The sequence below is a fragment of the Mustela nivalis genome (genome assembly GCF_964662115.1).
Source record: "Mustela nivalis genome assembly, chromosome: 8".
NCBI classification, from domain to species: Eukaryota; Metazoa; Chordata; class Mammalia; order Carnivora; family Mustelidae; genus Mustela; species Mustela nivalis.
Window position 1 is genome coordinate 109,046,925 of NC_139027.1, and position 19,461 is coordinate 109,066,385.

Here is a 19,461-nt window from a genome sequence, read left to right on the forward strand (position 1 = left end):
CAGGGGCTTATGTGGTTTGACTTTCCCACCAGCTCCAAGTGAAGGAGCACTTATCAGTGTTCCCAGATGTGTGGCACAAGGGAAAGAAAGACCAGTGAAGCTCAAAAGCTGTCCACAATCAAACATCAAAAAAATGGAGTCAGAATACTACAATCTTTTCATTTAATTTGCATTATTACCCCCCTGCTTTAGGTTAAGATAGTAGCTCATGGAAGAGAACACTGAGGCTCAGCAAGGTTAAGATACTTGCTAAGAACACCAAGGTAACAACATCAGAACCAGAGCCTACTGTCTCACGCTCACTCTATGCTCTACTACCTCCGTTCACATTGAGACAGGAGGCCCCTCCACATGCAAGGATCACATGTCAAGCACACTGCAACCCAGGAAAGGCAGCAGGACTTATTAGGCTGGTGTCTGATGGTGGAAGTTAAGGATCAGGCCAGATGGATCGTAGAATCAATAAAGATGGCCTATGTAAGAAGCACATCAATTTTTCTGCTGAAATATCACTTTTCTGTGAAACCAATTAGGATGTTTTGATTGCAGAATGGCTTAATAAGGAACTGCATCATAATCTCAAACAGAAGGAGTAGCTGTGTGGGCAGGGTCCAGGGTGAATGGACTCAACAGTTCAACAAGGCCCCCAGGAGTTCCGATTCGCTTCATGCTTCCACTTTGACAGTCTGGCTTCATTTGCAAGATGGAACCAAGATGAGTACAGATGTCACATCTGCACATGACACCATCAAATGGAAGAAGGGAAATCCCTTGAAAGACAGAGAAAAGGAAAAAAAAAAAAAAAACATTTCCTAGAAGCCCTCCAGCAGATTTTCCCTTGTGTTTTGTTGGCCAATGGGCTGGGTCATATACCTGTTCCTGAACAACTCACTGAAGACCTTAAAGCAATGCTAAACCACAAAAGACTTTTGACCTCAGGCTGAAAAGAAAGTAGAACATTGGAAGGTCACACAAACTCAAGAGGACAGGCCCTACTCTGTTCCAACAGACGAACCACACCGGAACATGAGCCCAGTGATACCAGACCTTTGGTGTTGTCATGACAAGTCAGAAATTTAGATTTCTTTATGTCTGAATTTGTAAATTTTGGCCACATATTTAATTTTTTTTTTTTTTAATACTGCAGGCTGGGACGCCCGGGTGGCTCAGTTGGTTAAGAGGCTGCCTTCGGCTCAGACCATGATCCCAGCGTCCTGGGATTGAGTCCCACATCGGGTTCCTTGCTCAGCAGGAAGCCTGCTTCTCCCTCTGCCTCTGCCTGCCACTCTGTCTGCCTGTGCTCACTCTCTCTGACAAAAAAAAAAAAAAAGTTTAAAAATATACTGCAGGCCAACATTCATTCTATAGCTCAAAAATAACAGGTCTGTTGAGTAAAAGTGGTCTTTGGTTTCCCAGTGTGTAACCTCTGAGCCAACGAATCACAGACATTCCAATCCAGAAGGTCTGAGATGACAACAGAAAATTTGTATTTCTAGTAATCTCCAGGATGATGCTGATGCAGCTGGTTCCTAGGTTACACTGGGAGTAGCACTGTTCTGTGGTCCCACTCCATTTTGCTATTCTTCATCCTGTGGAGTGACTTGATGGGTTCCATATTTCCTAGTCCTCGGTGGAGAAGCCATGCCTCCTCCTTCCTCCATTCACTGCCTACTCACACCTCTTCTTCCTCTTCTGGCCTTCAGTACATTTTAGAAAATCAACTGAATTCTCAGGTTGGCTAATGATGCCCTTTTCTTCCCCTCCTCTCCAAATGAAATGAAATGAAACACACCATGATATAGATAGGCAGGAAAAACTTCAAACAAGCTGGCTCATTATTTCCCTCCACAAACTAGGGAAGGGCACAAACAAATAAACACAGTATTGCTGAGGGAAGCCAGCGCAGGGCCTGGTTTTCACCAAGCAGTGACCTCCTCCAGTGAATTAAATGCCCAGAGCCCCACAGTCTCATCTGGTCCTGATTTTCAATCGGCAGTAAACTGATACTTTTTTTTTTTCACTTTCATTATAGCTTGTTTTCATCTAGTTTATATTTCCAAATGTACTGGTTTTCAAGCCTGAACTGTCATATTAAAAAAAAAAAAAAATACAACATCAAAAAATGTAGGCTAGCCGACCCAATGGCACCAAGGAGGAGGCCCAGCCCTTGGCTTGTGGGAATTCCTTGGAGATTTTCTTTTCTCTGAGCTAACCCCACTGGGAGTCACCAAGTTGATAGGTGGGTGGAGAGTGATAATGAAGGGGCCCAAACTATCTATCTTACCTTGTGTGGGGTAGCATGCTGAACAGAGAAAAGAGAATGAAGGAATACCTAGAAGTTTCCATGCACTGCACACTATGGCTATTACAGCAAGGACACAGAGAAGCTTTGAGGGAGGAGCGGGCTTGGCAAAAGGGTCACCAATCTGACAGCAGAGATTTGTAAACTTGCCAGTTGATGGAGAAAAGGGCTAACTCTCCCAACCACGGGGAATGAAGGCCCAGTTCTATGCACAGAAAAGAACAGCCAAACCCTCTGACTAAATCTCAGAAGAATTAGTCAGCAAATGGAATGAACACAATTGGGAATGAGTTATGAACATTCCCAGCACCCACCCTGAGGTGCATGGACAACACACCCCTCTGCAGGATGAAATCCATCCAGGGTGACCCTCACAGATGTCTGCCAGGCCTCCAGCTATGCCATGACGAGAAGGTCTGAGCTCATTCCCCTGGGCAGGTGCCTCCCTCCTCAAGCTCTCTGCAGCTGGGTCAATGCAGTCTCTCCTTCCCACTGCAGGAGGTATGACTTTGGGCAAGGGTGTGGAGGTGAGGTGAGGGGGGTAATGGTAAACAGACTTGCAAGTCCTCCAGAGTAGAGCTCAACACCTAATGGTTAGTATTTCAGGAGTTCAGGCTTCCCTCAAGTGTGGATGAAGACGTGGTAATGAATTGGGATTCACCACAAGGCAGCCCCCATTTTTTGTAGCTCCTATACACAATTCAAACATGGGCTTTCTCCTCTACAGAAATGATTCCAAATGTAAACCCAAACATGCTTTTCCTCCAAGTTTAACTTTGCATGTAACAGCATAAAAAAATAAATAGTTGAAGTGTTGGCCTTCACAGTCTTCCTCTGAAGCCTTTCCTCCTGGCGGATTCCAAGACTCATTCTTCTCTCCATCTCTTCTGCCAAAGCTCTTGTCATCCCTGGGGGGCAGCCCTCTCCCTCCTGAGGATGCTTTAAATCTTTGCTCTCTGGTTTCTTCCTGAAGCTTCTGTTTCCATCTGGTGTCAAGTGCAAGGAGTTGAGAAATTTTCCCCAATTCTAGTCTTTTAATAAATGCCTTTTGGTAATCTGATCATTCTTTTTTGCTCTATTTTCTCCATTTGCACACACACACACATACACACACACAAGCATGTGTGCATAGGCACATACAGGTACCTGCACATGAACATACATGTGCTTCCCCTCCTTCCATCTTTCTCTCCTTTTCTTCCTCCTTCCCATCTTCCCTTCCTCCTTTGACCTTCAGAAATCCAGGATAGTATATGTCACACAGAGTAGATCTCTATGTTATGTTAAAGAAGCTTGTCTCATCATAAAATGAAAAAAAAATTAAAAAGAATACCAGACATCAAGTATACAAGTTCTTCATAATGAGTAGTAAAACGGACTAAGTTTTTCTGGTTTTGCTGGATATTGTGTTTTAGGGGAATTATCTCACCCCTTCGTCAATTCTGTGAGTAAGGAATCATACCATGCCATTTTGGGAATTCAGAGAGGTTGATCAATTAGCTGAAGTTGCACAGCTCATGGTGGGTGTTGCAGCAACGATTCTAATCCTGGTAGCCAAACTCCAGGGCCCTGCTTTAAGCACATGTGATGTTAACTCCTCCTTTCTCTCAAAAGGTCAGGAAAGGATCCCATAATCTTTCCTCCAGCACTGAGTATACACACTCAGGTACTTGGGATCTGAGAACGATTCGGAGTTCCGTCACAAAGGGATACCCTATTTTATCCATATATCATATCTCATAATGGAATAGTCATTTCCAATCTTGGCTGCATTCAGACCGGGAGTTTTTAAGAATCCTGATGTCTAGGTCATACCTCAGAGTCTGATTACATAAGAATACCGGGAGTGTGGAACCCCGGCATCATTATTTTAAAAATCTCCCCTGGTGATTCCAATGTATTGTCAAGACTGAGAATCACCAAAATAGTGAAATTTCAGGTCAACAGCATCAAGCAAATTAAGGAGCTCCTTTTTGGGAGTGGCAGGGCTATCCCACCATCTCTGAAGTCAAGGTATTAAGTGATCAAATTTGTGTTTTTCCTCTATATTGAGACAATACCTAAAATGGCAGATGGCTATAAAGTAAAGCCTTCTGGGGTGCCTGGGTCGCTCAGTCAGTTAAGCATCTGCCTTTGGCTCAGGTCACGATCCCAGGGTCCTGGGATCAAGTCCTGTATTGGGCTCCCTGCTCAGCAGGGAGTCTGCTTCTCCCTCTGCCCCACCCCCTGCTCATGCTTTTTCTCTCTGTCTCAAATAAATGGATAAAATCTTTAAAAAAAATTTTTTTAAGTAAGGCCTTCTGAACTTGGAAAAAATGAGACCTGGGCTTAGGTTCTATCAATCTGTTGTATGCTATCTATGTGACTCTTTTTAAAATTGTGGCAAAATACATATAACAAAATTTGCCATCTTAGCCATTTTAAGTGTACAGTTCACTAGTAGTAATTACGTTCACACTGGTGTGTAACCATCATCACCATCCATCTTCAGAACTCTTTCCATCATGTAAAACTAAAACTCTACACCCATTCAATGACAACTCTTCATTCTTCCCTCCCATCAGCCCGTGGCAACCACCATTCCAGTTTTTGTTTGTCTGAGTTTGACAGCTCCAGATATCTAAGTAGAATTAAGCAGTATGGATCTTTCATGACTGGCTTATTTCATTTAGCATGACATCTTCAAGTTTCATCCATGTTGTAGCCTGTGTAAGAATTTCCTTCCTTTTTAAGGCTGAAGAGTATTGTATCGTGTGTCTATACTACATTTTGTTTGCCTATTCATCTGTTGATGGACATGTGGGTTGATGGACATTTGGGTTGATGGACACTTTGGGCTCTAACGAATAATGCTACTAATAACTTGACTATACAAATATCTCTTCAAGACCCTGTTTTCAATTCTTTCAGATATGTACCCAGAAATGGAATTGTTGAATCACTGTGTGACTTTAGCAACTCATTTCAATCTTCCTGACCATCGATTTCCCTACTGTAAAATTCATGTTTATTAAACATGGTTCTAGGTGCTGGAGATATCACAGTAAAGAAGATGGCTAAGGTTCCTATTCTTACCACCAGCTATGCCAAAATGAATGAGATGACTTGGGTTTTCTAGCTTTCACTAACAAATTAATCTAAAAATTTTTGGCCTTCTCACTGGGTATGGAGAACTCTTGTACCAAGAAATGAAAGTTCATCTGGGAGTCTGAAAATAATGAGTGTAAAAGGAGGGAGCTCCCTTGTTTAATAAAAGAAAACCTGAATTTTGTAATTTTAGCTGGATGAGGAAATTGTCAATCCCAACCACATTTCCCCTTGGGTGTGGCATTAGTGAGAATTCATGCCAGGGCCTAATTAAACATTCATATATCCTTTCTCAAAGAAAAGAGGGGGGAAAACTTTTGCAAGGCGTCCACGCATGTGTACACACACACACACACACACACACACCATACAAATATCCTGCATTTTCATACAAATTTCCGGAAAACTTCTGAGAAAAGCTACAACTATGTAAAACCATGAATTCTGCAAGTCAAAAATCACCATATAACCAAAAAAGAATGAGTCCCAAATAATAAAGCACTCTGCTACATCGAAATTCAAGGGCAATGAATGATTTAGAGAGCTGTTCAGAATTCTTCATGAAGAATGCGTTGTGTATGACTTCCCTTAATTAAGGTTGTGATTTCTTAAAGCAACAAGAAGGGAGGTAGAACATAAGTGATAAGAGATGTGCATGGCTGTTGACTAGCAATTTTTCATTCAGACACCTTTTGAGAGAAAAAACATTCTTTTGAAAAATATGAGGAGCGATATAATAAATACCCGAGATTCAGTCATTCATTGTTGTTATTATTTACTCAACATTATTGAGGTGCAATTTACATACAATAAAATACATACATTTTAAGTTTGGATTCAATGAATTTTGATAAATGTGTACACTTGTGTAACAATCCACCCCATAATCGAGCTATAAAACATTTCTATCACCTCAGAAAGTTCGTCTCTGCCCCTCTGTATTCAGTCTATTCTTGGCCCCAGGCAAACACTGATATGATTTCTACCACTGTAAATTAATTGCATCTAGTACAGAAACTCAATTAAATGGAGTATATAACATGTATCGTTATCTTTCTGGCTTCTTTTGTTCAATATTCATCCATGCTGTTGCCTATATCAGAACTTCATTCTTTTTGTATTATATTCCTTTGTACAAGGGTAAGCCAAAATTTCTTTATCCATTCTTCTGGCTTATTCCCAGTGCTTGACTATTATGAATAAAGCTTCCATAAACATATACAAACCTTTTTTGTGGATATAAGTTTTTAATTCTCTTAGTGAAATTTCCAGGAGACAAACTGCAGGTTCATAGAGTCAATGTTTAACTTTATAAGAAACTATCAAACTGTTTTCCTATGTGGTTGTAAAATTTTATACTCACACCAACAATGTGTGAGATACCCAGCTGCTCTATATCCTTGTCAACACTTGGCATTGTTGCTTTTTAAAATTCATCATTGTGGTTGGTGGATAAGGATGCCTCACCGTGTTTTTAATTTCCATTTCCCTCATGACCAATAATGTTGAACAGCTTTTCATGGGCTTTTGTGGATGTATTAATCAGCTTGGGCCGCCATAACAAAACCATAGACTGGATGGCTTATAGAAATACATTTTCTCACAGTTCTGAAAGCTGGAAGTCTGAAATCAGGATGCCAACATAGCAAGGTATTCTTCCTGGCTTGCAAGCAGCCATCTTTGCTGTGTCCTCACAGCACGGGTGGGAGGAAGAGGGTAGGGGGGAAGAAGAGAGAAAGGGAGAAGGAGAGAAAGTAAGAAGGATCTGGTGTCTAATTTTATAAGGATGTTATTCTCATCAAATGAGGATCCTACCCTCGTGATCTCCTTCATCCTCATTACCTCCCCAATCCCCTATTTCCAAATACTATCACATTGGGCATTAGGGCTTCAACATATGAATTCTGGAGGAACACAAATGTTTAGTCAACAACAATGGCCATTTTTATAAGTTCTATTTTGAAGTCTCTATTCAAACAGAGAGCCTATTTTTGTATTGGATTGTCTTCTTATTGAATTGTAAGAGCTATTTATGTATTTTACATAAAAGTCCTTCATCAGATATATCTTGAAAATACTTTCTCTTTGTTAGAACATGCCCATAGATTTTTCTTAGCAGTACCATTTGAGGAGCAGGGGGTTTAAATTTGATCATGTACATTTTTTTACCTTTTAAAATTAATGCTTTTGAGTCATAGCTAAGAAATCATTGCCCATCCTCAGGTCATGAAGATTTCCCCCGTATCTTCTTCTAGAAGTTTTATATTTTTTAACTTCTATTTTTAGTTTTATATTTTCAGCTTTTATGTTCAGGTATGGAACCCAGGCTGAGTTAATTTTTATGTATACTATGAGGTAAGGGCTAAGTTGAATAAATTAATGAATGTATTTGACATAAGGTAGGCACTCAATAAATAAGTTCTGTAATTATTATTTCTTAAGCAATTAAAAACATTAAAAGCTATAGTTACCTATTTTTAAAAAACTAGGAAGATTTACATTAAGGAATAATTAAAAACAGAATGGGGGACCTATCAAAACTAAGAGCTTTTACTTTGCAAGAATCCTGCTTTATCTGGTAGATTTGATGGCTGTGGCTGATATTTCCAGGTTCCCATCAAAATCCATTTGACTTATCCCAAAGGGAGCCGAAAAAGAGTTCTCGCACAGATGCACCCAGTTTCCCTTGCCTTTCTCTGCCCAAGGTCATTCTCCAGCAGCACGTGTATCAATCTAGGCAGGCTGGAAAGTCTAGATAGGAGGGTAACAATTCAGGAGCAATCCTTGACACAGGAGGAACCAGAGTTCGTGAATATATAGATTCAAGCCTGCACTGCCTCACCCCCAGGGGACAATTTTTAGTTGTGTTTTTACACAGTGACGCAGAGGGTCCCCAGCAGGACTGAGCCCTGTAGAGATGTTCTGTTCTTTCACAGTCCTTTGCTGAAAGTCCTCCGTTTCATTTTCTCTTTCCCCACTCCTTCTGTGTGCTTCCTGGAATCCACTCCCAAATTACCTACTTACACCAAAACTCTTATCTGAGGGTCTGTGTTTGAGGGAGCCTACACTAAAACACAGGGCTGGCCTGAGAAATGCGATGCTTTGGACACAGGACTGTCTCCCATGAAAGGTGACCCTCTCTGGAGAAAGAAGGAGAGAAAGGAGATAAGCAATTTATTTCACATCAAGAGTACAGGTTGGAAATAGAGAGCCTCAGTCACTCAGGTGGTTTTTGTTCCCAAATCCTCCGTGGTAGTATCCACGCATGGAGTTCAGAAGTCTTTGTTCTAGAAACTTCTTAGCCAAGTACTTCAAGGCCCTTGGCAAACACACCTTGCTCAAGGTAGCAGTCAAATGAAATAGTGGAGTAATGTCTGGGCCCTGCCTGCTGCTTCTCCGAGAAACAAGCCACAAGTCATAAGCCAAAGCAGGCAGGACATTATCCCAAACACAACAGTTTTGCAATACAGACAGTTTTCTTTGAAAGGGCTCTGCAAATATATTTCTCTCACTTGGGAACTTCAATAGAAGATAATTATTCTTTTCTGCCTCATAATATATATTAAAAATGTTCAAATGTGGCTTTCCAGGGATTTCTGCCAAATATTTTTAGGCACCAGAGCCAGCTTTACTTAATTTTATATGGCCTGCTTAGTCTATTGTAAAATACCCTTTCATGCAGTATGAATTTGTTAAAGAGGCTAAAATATATTCCTTTATGTTAAAGACCTAACTTAAAAAGCTTTCAAGATTAGAGACTTTCGCCCTCTGACCTATCCCACGAAGCAATACCCGCTGCAGAGGCATCGAAGCCCTCCTGAAATGCTGTGCACTTCTCCAGGCTCTCCCTACCTCCGTGAAACAAAAGAAGACTGTCACCTTCCAGGAAAGGCAATGTCCATGACAAGAAGGCTGTTTTCAGATAAACAGTCTACTTTATTACCACCAGGGCATACAATATCCCAACCCCTACGTTTCACGGCCTTTTCTGTTTTTATGAGCTCATGCCAACAACTAGTAATGAGCACAAAAGGCTGTGTGAAACACTGCATTTGATGGAGTGTTTGTGTTGGCTTCCTTAAAATCGGCTGATTTCCAAATCTCATTCTCCACCCCACCTTAGTTATATTTATACTGTTGTGCAGAACAAACTTGGACCCGTATTTAAATATGAAATGCTTTGTGGCCATTCGTGCAAATCTCTTTATCGGGGTCTCGCACATTAACGCCCTTCACAATTGACCCACAGGCCGATTGTTTAACGTAACGTTTCCACGGGGCTGCTTTCACGCACTCATAGCCCTGTTTTTACTTTTCTTAGCTTTCCTGGACAATCAAAAGGAAGTGGAACAGAGCCGGCTTGCTGAAAGCTGGAGCTGCCCCAGTGTCTCCTCCTACCTTCTGTCTCGGGTTTTGTTTTTCTATTTCTTTTTTTTTTCCCCCATCATTTTTGGTGGTAGAGAAGACAGAGCCAGACTATGTAGTTACAGTCTCTCGATTCTGCGTCTGCTGCATTTTCCCTCTTGGCTCAGAGACAATGTGAAGACTGACTGCAACCAGTCTCAGGAAGCCAGTTTCAAGAATTTGTGTTCCCTGTTGATTTATAAAAGCAGTTCAAAGGAGTGTGTGTGTGTGTGTGTGTGTGTGTGTGTGTGTGCGTGTGCGTGTATGTTGATAATATTGGAGGGCAGGTGTACAAAACCCCTCTTTCTGAAAGTAATAGAAACATCCAACATCACAGGGTTCCACCCTACATTTCCCCCCTCCCTTCCCAATTTTAGCTTTGAAGAGAAGGGTTGCAACCTGTATAAACTGCTGCAGAGAGACTTAGAGTGACCAAGGCACTTCCTCAGAGTGCTACAGCTAATGACAGTCTTCCTGAGGTGCTACAGCTAATGACAGTCTAAGGTGCTACAGCTAATGACAGTCTAAGCGGCAGTTTTCTTTTTTGTAAGAAACGAGACTGATTTCTATTTGCATGCTACTGCGGTTACTGGGCACACTAGGTGTACACACAACAAACAGTAATAATGTCTGTCTCCTATGATGGTTGTGAAGATTTAATCAACTATCCACAAGTAAAGCACAGAGCGCGGGGTCTGACAAGTAGTCAGTGTGCGGAAACGTCAATCATCATTATCATCATCATGAATCATGAATCTCGGCAAGAGTCAAGAGGTCTCCACTGTGGCTGATAAAATGATCCAGAGCTCAGGTTTTGGAGTCAAGTACACCTACCTGCAAATCCCTTGTCCACCATTCCCACATACATGACCTTCAGCAAGTTAGCTACGTTCTTCAAGCCTTAGTGTCCCCATTTATAAAATAGGGCTAATAAATTGTGTACCTTAAAGGGTTGCCAAAGGGATTTTTTTTTTTGAGATTTTATTTATTTACTTGACAGACAGAGATCACAAGTAGGCAGAGAGGCAGGCAGAGAGAGAGGAGGAAGCAGGCTCCCTGCTGAGCAGAACTCGATCCCAGGACCCTGGAATCATGACCTGAGCCAAAGGCAGAGGCTTTAACCCACTGAGCCACCCAGGTGCCCCACCAAAGGATTATTTTTATATATGTACTTAGCACAGTGTTTTGCATGTCAATATACGCTTTACATACCAATTTATAGTAGGTGTCAACATTACTTGCTTATCTAATACAGTTTTATCATAAGGACATAATAAGAAAGTAGCACACAGGACAAATGTATACCTATTCAGCCATGTATCTTACAGATACAAATTATTTCTATAATCAATTGGCTTAATCAGAAGCACATTCCTTAGTCCTTGAAAATCTTTCAAACGAAGGGATTACCATATCACATAGGAGTTGAGCAAGAGAGCGAGTCACCCATAGAAATTAATCCTGAGGTGAATTTTTAGGAGAAAATTGGATGGAACATTAATGAAAGTAAGCAATCCTGCAGTTATAACAAACAATTCCCACGTTATAGTGACTTAATGCAAAATGATTATTACTGTTCAACTCACAGTTCAATGCAATGCGATAGGGAGGGTCTACCTGAAGTCATTGAGAAGCCTGGATCCACCTGTCAATGGACTCCACCACCTTCTAGAGCCTCCAGGTCCTCAGTTGGATTATTCCTACCCATCCAGCTGACAAGGAAGGGAAGAATATTGGAGAATCATGCAAGATATTTTAGGGGACATTCCTGGATATGGCATTTATCACTTCTACATGTATTCCATTGGCTAGAATTCAGTTATATGTTGCCATCTATTTCAAAGGAATTGAAAATTGTAGTCTTCCTGGGAATCCAGAGATTTGATCATCACATGGCACAGTCTGCCTCAGGTGGGTAGGAGGATTTCACTTCATCTGTCGACCCAATTTAAACTAGTTAAGGGACAACGTGCTAACCTGGAAAGTGAGATGTTGATTTTGATGCATCTGGAAAGAGTTAGGAAAAGAAAAATGGGTCATGTCTGTTCCTTTTCTGATTGGACCACTTGTGGAAATGAGAACCCTCTTTACCCCACATACATCGAACACACCGCTAGGTGAGTACAAGGGAGAAATGAAAATATAATGTGGAGGTCTTCCAAGTCTATTCTAGATTATTTTAATACAAATACTGACAACAATTCTTCACTTAAATAAAAACATCAGGAACAAATGCTAACCTAGAGTGATGACAGAACAACATGTATAAACCAGGAATGTTCCAGACAAACCAGGGTATTAAGTACATGTAGTTATCCTAACTTTGTGCCCCTTGATAGTCATAAATTCTATAGAGCTTTCTCTTTGAAGATAAGTAATGTATCTATCTTTCAGTGCTCCAAATGGGATTTGTTTATCAAACAGAATTCACTGTGTCTTGATAAAACATCATTGCCGCAGCCTGAGAAGGGGCTTTGCTGAACATTAAGGAATACCCTCTTCCAGAGCTGGTGGTCCCCTAAATTCCAAGTGAAGAGGAGAGGACACACAGATAGGCTAAAATCAACCATGGTGTTCTAGTTTGGAAAAATGAGACAGAATGCACTTTCAACATTCATGAAGCATGAAGGATGGTCCTAAGTGCAGTCATATAATCTTAATCCCTACCTATACTGCACTTCAGTTGGAATTGTGAGGTGGGCAAAACCATCAAACACCTGTTCACCAAATAGTAGTTAAAAAAAACAGGAGGTACACTCCCTGCACACAATCCCAAAAGTTCAGAACAGTTAACTTTAGGACAAATTGATGAAATTAAAATTTATGCCCCCATAGCAAGGCCTGGTATTATTTATTTCAAGAGATAGTTTAGATTGAAGAGAAAAATACTTTCAAGAAAAAGATATAAAGCAAGCGTGCAATTTTGTTGTAGCTTTCAACTGCAGTTCTATCCCTAAAATGTCTCTTTTAGCAGCTTTCAGAGTTAAATCATCATCTGCATCTAATTAAGATATTTCTCATCTTTAAAGCTGTTATCACATAACTAGGAGATTTCTCCAAATCATTCATTTACCTACCTACTTACTCAAATATTGATTCAATACACATTTGTCAAACACCTTTGGAGAAAAATGGCACTTCAGGTTCTGTAAGTCCACAATATTTTCTAGAAAAGAATCTTGTTAAGGCTGTGGCATGTTCCTTAGATATAGCCAAGGGGATATTCATGATATTTAACAATGGTAGAGCACAGGAACCAGCCAATCAGAATGGCACCTTCTATAGACTGAATATTTGTATCCCCTCAAATCTATACATTGAAACCCCATGACCATGAGGATGGAGGCCTTATGAGTGGGATTAATGCCCAAAGAACTCCCTCATTCCTTCTGCCACATAATGGTACAATGAGAAGACAACTATCTATAAACAGGACATGGACCTCACCAGACACTGAATCTACAGGTGTTTCGATCAAGAATCTCCCATCCTCCAGAGTGATGAGAAATCAATCAATATTCACTGTCCAAGCCATCCAATCTATGGTATTTTTGTTATAACAACCAGAGCATACTTAGACATACCTCCACCACTCAACCAGTAAGAAAAGATATAGCTAAAGAATACAGTGTGGCCACTCCAATACTTATCAGCTGAAAAAACCCTGGAGCAACCTTATTTCCTGAGAATGGTGAAGACAGACCTTTTTAATAGCTAACACTTCTGAATTCTGTGGTAAAAACAACAGTAGATTGAGCTGTAGTATAAAAAGTCCTCCTGTATCACTTTCTGAAGAACGTAAATATGTGAATTTACATTTCATTCCATTGTCAACTCAAGATGAAAACTAGAGAATTTACTGGGTGCCTACTGTATATAAACATGGTACCCATATCTTTCTTTTATAATCTCTAATTCTTACAACAATCTTATAACTAACCCACCTTGCAGATGTGAAAGTAGTTTCTGAGAGATTTTCTGTTTTGCTGAGATCACAAATTTAGCTCATGATGGTAGGTTCAATAGCAGATCTGTCAAGCTCAGGTCATTTTCCCTTTGCTCTAATTCCACTTTGGGAACTAACTTCTCCTACATGGTGTTCACTCTTAGGAGGAGTGTGAAATTGGCCAGTCCTTTCCTACCCATAGAGTAGACATGATCCAAGCAAGGTTTGATGAATTACAGAAATGGTCACAATCATTTTCCATCACCACCCCTATATCCATACTACTTTGCAATATGAATTTTGCAGCTCCTCTAATCAGGATCTAAAGTCTATTTCCCTATCCTTGAAATCTAGGCTGACCTTATGATTTGCTTTGGCCAACAGAATGTGGCAGAAGTGACACTGTGAAAGTTCTGAACATGGGCCTCAAGAGACTATTCATACTTCTACACCACTCTTGGATCCCTGCTCACCTGTCATGTCAACAAATTCTTGCTAGCCTGCTAGAGGATGAGAGACCACATGGAGTAGAAACAAGTCATCCCAGTTGAGCCATCTTGAAAGGACCAGCTCTCAATCAACACAGCAGCTAATAGAAGATGCATAAGTAAGCCAGGCTCAGCTCATTTGGGCCTGCTCTGGATCTGCATAAGTGTTCAGCTGAAACCAGCTCAAACTGTCAACCTACAAAATCATGAGCTGTACAAATGTTGTTTTAAGCCACAAAATTTCGAAGTAGTTTGTTACCCAGAAAAACCAAACCAATATGCAAGGATGAAAAAGACCTACGATGAATCCCAGAGGGGGCCCGTGACAATATTTTTAACTATGTCTTGCTGCCCAGGTGACCAGATCTCCCCTGATTCTTTTCCTCCCCTAGCCTGGCTCTCTAACATTATCTTTGATACTGTGAGCCTTATAAATTCCTGTATTCTTGTAAGTTCCTTTTGTTTAAGTTTGTCAGAGTTTCTGCCAACCAAAAAAATCTCTAGCTTATCATATAGGCTTTCCAAACTCTTCAATTGCTGCTGAAAAACTGAGGCCAGAGAGGAAGTTTAGTTATCTTCCTAGAAGCGTGCATCTACTAACAGGCAAATGCCAGGACCAGAATCTAAATGACCTAACTTAGATAGCAGGACCATTATCATCGTACAAAGATATCACCCTAGCCATGAAAAAAACCAACTTAGTATCACCAAAGTAAGTAAGGCTACTGGTGGCCAAAAAACAATCACTTGACACAATAACATTTTATTCTCATGCTTCTCACAGGCTGGTCATGGATTTTTCTGGTGGGGTAGTCTTCCCATGTACTCATTCAAGGACCCGCGCTTCTTCTGTATTGTGGTTTTACACCCTCTAAGTCTGAGGGATTCCTGCCATTCAGCCAATACATGAGAAAAAAAAGAAAAGAGATGGTTCATAAGAGGGTTTTGTGAGCCAGGCCTGGAAGTAGCACCTATTACTGCTCTCAGATTCCATTGGACAGAGCTCAACACATGACCACATCGAGCTGTAAAGGAAATATAGTCCCAAAGATGAAGTGAGAGCACAGATATGGGCAAATCTTTGCCACAGACTCTTAGCTGGTTTTATACAGAATCACTTAATCACTGAAATTAAACACTTTCCAGTCCTTGGTAAATGACTCCATTCTGAAATGTTACCAATAAAAGGCACACCCACTTTCATTTATTGTTGAATAAAAGATAATGAAAAATGTGGCTCGTGCATCAGAAAACCCAGAAATTGAGATCCTTACATTTGCTGCACCTTGCTAGAAAGAAAGCTCTAAAAGAGACCAGACACCCAGTTCAGAATATACTACTGTTCCCCCACAATATTCTGTACTATTTCCATTCCTTCTGCAAAACAAGCCTGGGATTATGCGGGCAGGGATTCTACAAGTAATCATTTGCCTTCCTTTGTCTGATGAACAGCAAGTTCAGCTGTTTACCAACCACTAGATTACCTTCAGATTTTGGCATTATATTTGAATCACTCAGATATATTTAGGGAAAAAATATTTCTCTGCTTTGCACTTCCCCAGTGGATTTCTTTTTCACTTTTCCAATTTCATAAGAAAGTCCTCAGGAAAAATAGAATTATAAAAGTATCAAATTAACAGATGAGATGAGCCTACATTTTTCTTTTCCCATGATACATTCTAAATACAAAAAAAAAAAAAAAGAAGAAGAAGAAGACTAGACAGAAAGTGAGACCCATCCATCCACATTCCAAGACATGCTCCAGTTACCCAATCACTGTAGAGCATTGCCAGGTCACAGAGACCATGATTTGGACAAGAATGCACCTATTTCTAATATATTCTAGTTACTTAGTTGATACTGAAGACTCTGACCAGCCATTAAGTAGCCAATGGACTTTGCCAAGAAACCTGCATGGAAGGTTCTGTGGCATCTTATTTGCTGTAAATTAGAGCACTTTGGACCACAGAGCAAGCCTCCGAACAGCTGCGATTACAAAACAAAGCCCTGGAATGCATATTCTCTCATTTACTGTTTTTACATTTCTCTGTTGCCAAAATATTTCGCTACCTTTTCTTCCTCCCCCACCTCCAGCTCTTTTTTAAGGACAGGGAAGAAATCTAATTCTCAGAAAATGATTAGTTTTCAAAATATGCTAAGCATTTAGACATTTATTAGAAACAGTTTTAGTTCCTCATTAATCTAAAGCAAATTATTATTGATTTACAATGGATAACTCATCTGATATCCTTCAGACAGTCATAAAAAAATGGTCTGGGCATTAAAAATGGTTTAATGTCTTTCTGGCAATAGCAGCTAAATTCAGTCAATGGCAGCCCCTTCCAACTGGATGAAAAATAGGCCATTCTCACTGTGTGTTCTGCTCACTTTTGCCTAAGTGTTCCAAATAACCTGTGTTCATATGCATTTATTTTCACATTGGATTCATTTATCAGCGAGCTCCAGATATTCCATTCATGCTAGAGTGATTTTCAAAGTGGGAAAGAATTCTTGTTAACACTATCATGTGCTTAAACTGGACATGTTTTGTTATAGTGAGTTTTTTACTATAACTTGTGAAAGTTTTTACTGCCTTTAGGCAATCTCAATGAGACCAGGTTGAAGCCTACCTTGCACTTACTGGCTGGGAGCATCAGATCTTGAGCCAAACTGCCAAGCTGAATTTCTGGCATCCACCACTGAGCAACTTACTTACTTTTGGTAAACCTCAGCTCTCTCCTCTACAAAATGGGAATGGCAAGAGCATCTATAGCAAGAATGAAATTTAGATGAGGTTGCTAATTCTATCATAGCACCAGGATTAGAGATTTTCTATTAATATAAGAGTTCTCTAATAGAGATTTCTCTATTAATACAGGCTATTGGCACAGGACCAAGACTATTAGTAGGTGAATATTAGCAGCTTTACCTGCTCCTTGCTCACTAAAAAGGACTATGCTTTGCCAGCTTCCTCTCCCCCAGAAAGGTTCAGCCTTGCCAGACTGCCAAAGGAGGAGGGGTAGAGGGAGGACATAGGCCAACACAATTTCAGGAGTTTTAAATAATAAATAGGCACTGGTGTGGTATGTGAGGAAATTTATTGAAAGTTAAAGGGAGATTTGATGTTATGTTCTTACAGTATGTTCTTATGTTTATGGTATTCAAGAAATGCAAGTGAAAGATGTGAATATTTCTAAATTTCTTTTTGAATGCTGGTTTCTGTGTGTGTGTGTGTGTGTGTGTGTGTGTGTGTGTGTAACTACTATCCTGATTGGATAGGACCACTTGGATTATTGAATTGAGTGTATTTACTATATCTACCATTCTTACTTAGTGTCATTACTTAGTATTATTATATATTCTGATTTGAATTGGCCTCTCTGTCCTTAATCATTAATAGTACCTTGCTTTCACTTTCAAAAATGTACTGGTTTATACAATAAAATTCATGATCACCCTCCCACTACTGCTGTTGTCACTGGTGTTATCACTGCTATTACTTTTTTAAATCTGTAATTGAAATAATCAATAAAAATTATAAAAATTTACATCATCTATCTATACTTGGAAAAATATTTTTTCTTAGATTGTTATTAGCAAACAAATTAGTTCTTCAATTAAAGCATGTCAAAACTCACTTGCTCTATGAATGCCAACTTCTAGGTAAAAGTGAAATTTTAGATACTATCTGACCCTAACTTATCCAATTAGGTCATTCATATACCTCAATGATATCTCCCAAATAATCTTTCCACTGTAAAGTCCCTTCCTCTTCATATCCTAAAAAGACAAAAGGCAGGTACCAAAGTTGGGCTACTACAGGTTCTTAATGTGGATACTTTGCCCATAAGAACACAGAAATCTAATTTATATGACAAAGCCATTTATGCTTTCTATACTTTCAGGTCTTTAGACACAACAAGAATCTTTGCAGCAGGAGCAGATATCCTCCCTAAGCTTAATTATCGACCTCACAGGACTCATTTTAGAAATGAGTAATTACTTGTTCTTTAAAAATTAATCAGGACTTACAATAGGCATAAACTGGTCAGCAAATCCACTAGGGAAGGAAGCAAAAAGAATAGGCTAGTCACAATTAGCATACCTGTGAACTTCATGCCCTATGTGTTAGTTTTTCCTTCCTAAAAGATAAGGCTTAAAGTAATTGAAGAGGCGGTGTTTCCATTTTGTAGTGAGAATCTTAGGATGCCAATTACACAATACTTATTGTCAAGCCCTTAAATTTAATGATCTTTCTAAGACATAAATGAAGCATATGAAGATGCCATTATAGGAGTTAATTTTAAGAGAAAGAGGAATCCATTATGAATCTCTAAAGACAATTATAGCGAAGTATTCATTGTTCTCTACTTGGAAATTGTTACAAAAACATTTTTTTTTTTAAATATTCTTTACAGGGGCGCCTGGGTGGCTCAGTAGGTTAAAGTCTCTGCCTTAGGCTCAGGTCATGATCCTAGAGTCCTGGGATCAAACCTCACATCGTGCTCTCTGCTTAGCAGGGAGCCTGCTTCCCTTTCTCTCTCTCTGCCTGCCTCTCTGTCTACTTGTGATCTCTGTCTGTCAAATAAATAAATAAAAATCTTAAAAAAAAATTCTTTACAAAAGAAATAGTTTAAGATGTAATATGGACATGTTTTCAAGCCAAATGGACACATTTCTACCTTGAAGGAGGAAGACGGTGAGGATAAACATGCAAACAGAAAAAAAATAAGTATTTGCTGAATGAGTTATTCCCATGTTCAGCTTGGTGGCAGTGACTTTTTACAGCTCTTTCCACTTTTCAAGGTTTCCTCCATCTTCCTTGGATATATAAACCAAATTTCTCTCTTTTTCAACTTCCGTCTACATTTCCAAAATGTTTCTTTGGCTTTGGTCCTCTAATACCCCTCAATAAATGTGTTCACTACCTTGGGAGTATCTGTGGTCATATAATTCCATAATCATATTCGTAGATGATATGTTGCAATTCATTTAAGCTGGACTTAGCGTTCAGCATGAGCTCACAAAGATGTCCATGACAGTGGTCAACAATGACTTCATCGTCTAAGGATGAACTCAGCAGCTTTTCACCATCTGCAGAGAGGAGGCACATTTCATTGACAAACAGAACCTCAAGGTCAAAAGAAATCCTAAGAAATCAAGTGCCTCTAAATTCTGAAAATAACTGATTTCATAGATCACTATGGAGCAAGAGATTGAAAATGCTTCTTCAG

At 39.8% G+C, this 19,461-nt stretch overlaps 1 long non-coding RNA gene across 1 annotated transcript; it reads right to left on the minus strand.

The window, feature by feature from the left end:
- Nucleotides 1-11,612: 11,612 nt before the first annotated feature.
- Nucleotides 11,613-19,200, minus strand: LOC309872343. The gene is made up of 3 exons (XR_014315797.1): nucleotides 19,156-19,200; nucleotides 16,858-16,994; nucleotides 11,613-11,800 (listed from the first exon to the last, which is right to left on the minus strand). It is a non-coding gene; the product is annotated as an uncharacterized lncRNA (long non-coding RNA).
- Between the last annotated feature and the right edge of the window lie 261 nt (nucleotides 19,201-19,461).